Source organism: Paramisgurnus dabryanus, chromosome 9 (assembly GCF_030506205.2).
Source record: "Paramisgurnus dabryanus chromosome 9, PD_genome_1.1, whole genome shotgun sequence".
In the NCBI taxonomy this organism is placed as follows: domain Eukaryota; kingdom Metazoa; phylum Chordata; class Actinopteri; order Cypriniformes; family Cobitidae; genus Paramisgurnus; species Paramisgurnus dabryanus.
Genome location: NC_133345.1, coordinates 4,334,529 through 4,340,220, shown reverse-complemented (window position 1 = coordinate 4,340,220; position 5,692 = coordinate 4,334,529). Strand labels below are relative to the sequence as shown.

General features: G+C 36.0%; 2 long non-coding RNA genes across 2 annotated transcripts; one reads left to right on the top strand and one right to left on the bottom strand.

The window, feature by feature from the left end:
* Positions 1 to 1,836: 1,836 nt before the first annotated feature.
* On the bottom strand, positions 1,837 to 2,263 carry LOC135739981 (uncharacterized). The gene is made up of 3 exons (XR_010529096.2): positions 2,175 to 2,263; positions 2,056 to 2,102; positions 1,837 to 1,906 (listed from the first exon to the last, which is right to left on the bottom strand). It is a non-coding gene; the product is annotated as an uncharacterized lncRNA (long non-coding RNA).
* A 1,405-nt stretch (positions 2,264 to 3,668) lies between these two features.
* Positions 3,669 to 5,208, top strand: LOC135739997 (uncharacterized). Its single transcript, XR_010529106.2, has 3 exons — positions 3,669 to 4,725; positions 4,818 to 4,875; positions 5,079 to 5,208. It is a non-coding gene; the product is annotated as an uncharacterized lncRNA (long non-coding RNA).
* The last annotated feature ends 484 nt before the right edge of the window (positions 5,209 to 5,692 follow it).

Below are 5,692 nucleotides of genomic sequence, written 5' to 3'. Positions count from 1 at the left end.
GCATGATTAGCATGAAGTTAGCATGATGTTAGCATGATTAGCATGAAGCTAGCATGATGCTAGCATGATTAGCATGAAGTTAGCATGATGTTAGCATGATTAGCATGAAGCTAGCATGATGTTAGCATGATTAGCATGAAGCTAGCTTGATGCTAGCATGATTAGCATGAAGCTAGCTTGATGTTAGCATGATTAGCATGAAGCTAGCATGATGCTAGCATGATTAGCATGAAGCTAGCATGATTAGCATGAAGCTAGCATGAAGTTAGCAGGATTAGCATGAAGCTAGCATGATTAGCATGAAGCTAGCATGATGCTAGCATGATTAGCATGAAGCTAGCATGATGCTAGCATGATTAGCATGAAGCTAGCATGATGCTAGCATGATTAGCACGAAGCTAGCATGATACTAGCATGATTAACACGAAGCTAGCATGATTCTAGCATGATTAGCATGAAGCTAGCATGATGTTAGCATGAAGCTAGCATGATGTTAGCATGATTAGCATGAAGCTAGCATGAGGCTAGCATAATTAGCATGAAGTAAGCATAGGTTAGCATGATTAACATGAAGCTAACATGATTTAACGTGAAGTTAACATGATTATCCTGATGCTAGCATGATTAGCATGATGCTAGCATGATTAGCATGAAGCTAGCACTATTTAGTGTGCAGCTAACAAGATTTAACATGAAGTTAGCATGATTTAGCATGAAGTTAGCAAGATTTATCATGAAATTAGCATAAAGCTAGCATGAAACTAGCATGAAGCTAGTATGACATAGCATGGAGCTAGCATGACGCTAACATGACCCAAAGACCCAACCCCCATGTCTCTATGATGTTCAGATCCAGAGATATAAGGCTTTGTTTATTATGTTGCTAGGGTGTTCATATTTTGTTGCTAGGGGCGTGGCTTAATACCTCAATAAGAATCCTAAGAGACTGATTGGATGCCTGAGTAAAATAAGCCCACCCCTATGTCTCTATGACACTCTGGTGCAAAGATATGCATCTGGGCTTTTTACAATGGTAGTCTATGGGAGATGTTGCTAGGGTACCCAAAATTGTTGCTAGGGGCGTGGCTTAATAGCTCTGTGGTGATCCTAAGAGACTGATTGGTTGCCTGAGTAAAATGAGCCCAACCCCATTTCTCTGCGACACTCTAAAGTGAAGATATTCCATCTGGGACGTTTTTATTCCCTTTTATGGGCATGTTTCCTGCCCCATTATAAGTCAATGGGAAATTTTGGGGGCCTCTTACACCCCAGGGGTACAGCTTACACCCCATTGTGAGGTATGTTCTTACACAGCCTGTCAGCCTCCTTAAATATGATAAGCCACAAGTTTCTACAAGTTTCTCACTCACAGCTATGACCCGTCAAAGTTTGTCTCCATGTTAAGTCAATGGAAATTTTGGGGTGTTCGAGCCCCCCGTTTAGGAATTTGGAAGGTCCCATCAGTTAGAAAAGATATAGCACACTAAGTCAGACCAGTCTGAAGGTCTGTGGAAAATTTGGTGCATGTAGCTTGAAAGCCCTAGGACGAGTTAGTGTTTATAATTTGGGGTAGAATAATAAGATATAAGTTTAATAGCAATAACAATATATTGGCTTTTTCAAAGCCAACATAATAAGTTTAAGTGCAACAACAGTATGTTGGCTTTCTCAAGCCAACATAATAAGTTTAAGTGCAACAACGGTATGTTGGCTTTCTCAAGCCAACATAATAAAAAGCCCAGTAAGAACAGTACAGCGCATTTTCAATGCACTGTAATAAAAAGCCCAGTAAGAACAGTACAGCGCATTTTCAATGCACTGTAATAAACTGTGGCCCTGATGTACTGTCACTAACCTGAATGTCACCTCCTCCTGTCCTGTCAGCATCCTTGTCCCACCTCTTTACCTGAAGCAAACACAGCAGATGATTAACAGAAAATAATTTCACAGTATTCCATATTCAAAATATTTGTATTTTTACCATTTTCCTTTGTATATAAACAATGCAATTCGGGTAACTAAATTAATGTTAGGCTATGGTCAGCTCTTACTCACTTAATCAATGAAACCACTGTCCAGCCCTCTGTATTTATCAGCTTTCACTGAAATCACAGAGCAATCTTTTGATATATAAACACAAAGATGCAAACATGGGCCAAAAATATTTAATTTACCTTAATGTGTCTATTGGAATAACACCCCACCATCCTTCTCTTGTCCCACTCCAGAGTCTTCATGTCTTGATGAACAGAGACCTGATACACTTTCACAAAAAAAATTAAACATTACAGAAATACATTTTAAATATATATATATTTTAAATAAATGTTCTTCTAACATCAGGAAGACCAGATAACCAAGTTCGATAACTTCATTATAATATGATCACAGTAATTCTTAACCTTATAGAAAACAGCTAATTTAATATCAATTTATGTCACACGGACAATATAACGCATTACATTACTCCTAAATCACGTAAACGTTTGCATCCCCTTATACGTTTGTTAGACATTTAAACAAAAACTTTTTAAAAAATTTTATGATTGAAAAAGTTTAAATATTTAAGTTCAGGTACTTACTAATTATCTTTCATCCTGCTGCCTTTGAAATCCGTGTCCGTTATGATTGATTGACGCTGTGTAACTGCTTCTCCTGGCGGTAAACCCGCCTATTGGTTCATTTGATTGGTCGCCGCTCGGCTTGCGTTAACAGGAAAGCTCGTCTTCTGTTATGTGATTGGCCAGTGGCACTCGCCTTTTTTGATTGGCCATCTTTTTTTGGTCAATCATTTTTGACAAGGTGTTCGACGTAATGCTGCTTTGGAGGAACTGACAAACGGATGACGTTAAAATACCGCGAGAGCGATTTGAAATCAGACTCCTGCCCATGATCATTGAGTCGCTCTCGCAGTACTTTGATGTCATCCGCGTGTAGGTTCTTGTTGCACTGCATAAATAAACTGCGCATCCTTAACGTAACGCAAAGGTTAACTGGCACAATGATTTGATCTTTTTTAACACTTCGGCAGGCAAAAGCACAGTGAAACATATTGTGTATTTCTAACATCTGATTGTACACAATGATGTAAAACTCAGTCATTGAAGTCAGAAATCTTCAGCAGGAATAAACTCCTGCTACAATGAAAATCGCGCAAAAGCAAGTTTAAATCCAATCGATCCATGGCATGCTTCTCAATGCAACGTTATCAAAAAAATTAAATTCAGAAAAAAATATTCTGGAAGTTCAGGGTCATTTGAACAAAATAATCTTGACCCATGATCTGAAGGCATGTTTATGTTAAAATGTAGACAAACATGTCCAAATATATTAGCTTCTTTTAATACAAAAGTACCAATTCTTTGCAATACATGTAAATGTAATGGATGCTATAAACACATATTGGCAGATACTGTTTGCACCTCAGTATTTTCCTTTACATTAACAGGATGCAAAAAGAAAATAAAATGTGTAAATTATCATATTTATGATTAAACACGCTTTGGAAAACACTTGAATTTTTCTCTTTTATGTACTAAAGACAAAACCCAGTGCTAGAATAGCATTAGGATTAAACAAAAGTATAAATTAATTATATTCAGCATTAAGATTAAATAAAGGAACTTAATATGAGTAAACGAAAAAAATAATAAATTCATGAGACCCTAGACTGCTGGTTAGATGAACCAAAAGCGAATTATATCTCATTTTTGACACTCAGACACACCAGAGCCAGCGGAAATATCAGAGGAGTGGCCGAGAAATGGGCGCCCTCCGTGGGATACATGAGCGCTGTCCCCTGCTGGTCAAACTTGGAACTCAAATCGACATCGTCTGAGCAGACTTTTAATTAAGCGCTATCTTTACTAACTGACCTTAGATATGAAGTTAACACAACAATATTCTCGACTAAACTAGACTTAAAACTAAATTTAGTTTTACAGAAACTAATATTGAGAAGCAGTTATTAGGCTATACGTCTATTGAATCGGCTTGTAAGCTCGCTCGAGCGTAGGGTCACGTGATTTTCCGTGATGGAACAGTACAAAGACCGTTTCTCAATGCAGCCTCCGGAGGTCGCATATGCAGGCTGCATACGTCATCAAGCCTGGTTTGTTTAAGTTAACTGAGCATTACATTCGTAAGTCATAAGCATATTACAACAATTTACGATTAACTTAAAATAATAGTCAACTTTAGAATTCTTAATATTCTGAATTAAGTCTTTATGACGTATGCATCCTACAAATGCGACCTCCGTACAAGAGAGCTGACTGACACGCATCCATATCTACGCATGTGCAATGCTTTTCGACTTTCCCGCCCATATAGTCATCTTTATGGATTTGTCTGCACACAATGGAATATGTTCCAAGGTAAAGTATTACTTTATCAACTTGTGATTTACTTGTTAACTTGTATATTATCATAAACAACTTATATTTACTTTATATTAAACCGTTTGTGTGAACATTTATTTGCTGGAGCATTTGCACTGCACATTTCACTATTAAAGAGGAGTATGAATATTTCTTATTTAACAAAAAATATCAACGTTAAGTAAATATCTTTTAACATAAAAACACGAAGTATAGATAAATTGTAGCATACGTGTAAGTTGATATTAAGTTAACTGTCTGTGTTTCTACCTCAGGTAAACTCAGCAGGCTTTCTAAGTTACTTCAGATGCTGGCGATAAGTCTTGAGGTCTGAACAATTTTACAGGTAAAACTGAGTTACATTTTAAAATATGCTTTAACTTTTAGTGAATTACAAGACTGCCATGGTAATGTTTATTTTGACCCTCAAATTCATAGGACACCACCATCGCTAAAAGCAAAGCGGCTCAATTCTTTATTGGAGGACAGCAGAGATGTAAGGTAACATGTTCGTTTTCATTGTGCTAAATGTAATAATTTGGTAAAACAATGAGCAAGTTTTATCTATTGTCAAGTTTAAAAGTGCAAGACAGACAGTGAGTGGGTCGGCCTGATTTGAATCTTTATACTCTGATGTATTTGTGTTTTTATGTGTCATTTTTATTTCTGGTAAAAGCGAAGTTTGTTTACCTTTCACAGGTTGCACAGTAAGGGCAAGAACGCAGTACAAAGACACAAGAAAGTATGTAAAACTAAAAAAAAAACATTTATTTTTAAAACCGAGCTGACTTAAACCACTATAATTTATGACACTTGCATTACATGTGAACAGCCCCTACGCTCAGAGGTGGAAAAAGTAATAAAATATTGTACTCAAGTAAAAGTAAAGTTACATTTATAATATTTTACTCAAGTAAAAGTAAAGTTACTGGTCTAAAAATCTACTCAAGTAAAAAGTAAATCATTTTAACTTTACTCAGAGTAAAAGTTACTTTTTTTTAAAAAGCGGGGAGAGGTGGAGGATTCTAGTATAGTTCAAAAACGACAAGGGTATATAAATCTCAAACTAGTTGTTTTTAATTGTAGAAACATCTTTACAATTAAAGTGCAATAGCAAAAAGTTATTAAAATAAAAAGCTTTTCTTAAACTAAGAAACATTTATGGAATTGTTTAATGATTTTTACATGTGAGTTATGCACTTTTGAAGGTGGATAGCAGCTGGTAAATACAATCACTATAGTAAGGTTGTAATGAATGTATTGCTGGTAACAATACATTATTTTATTAAACTATATATAGTTTAAATGAGCTT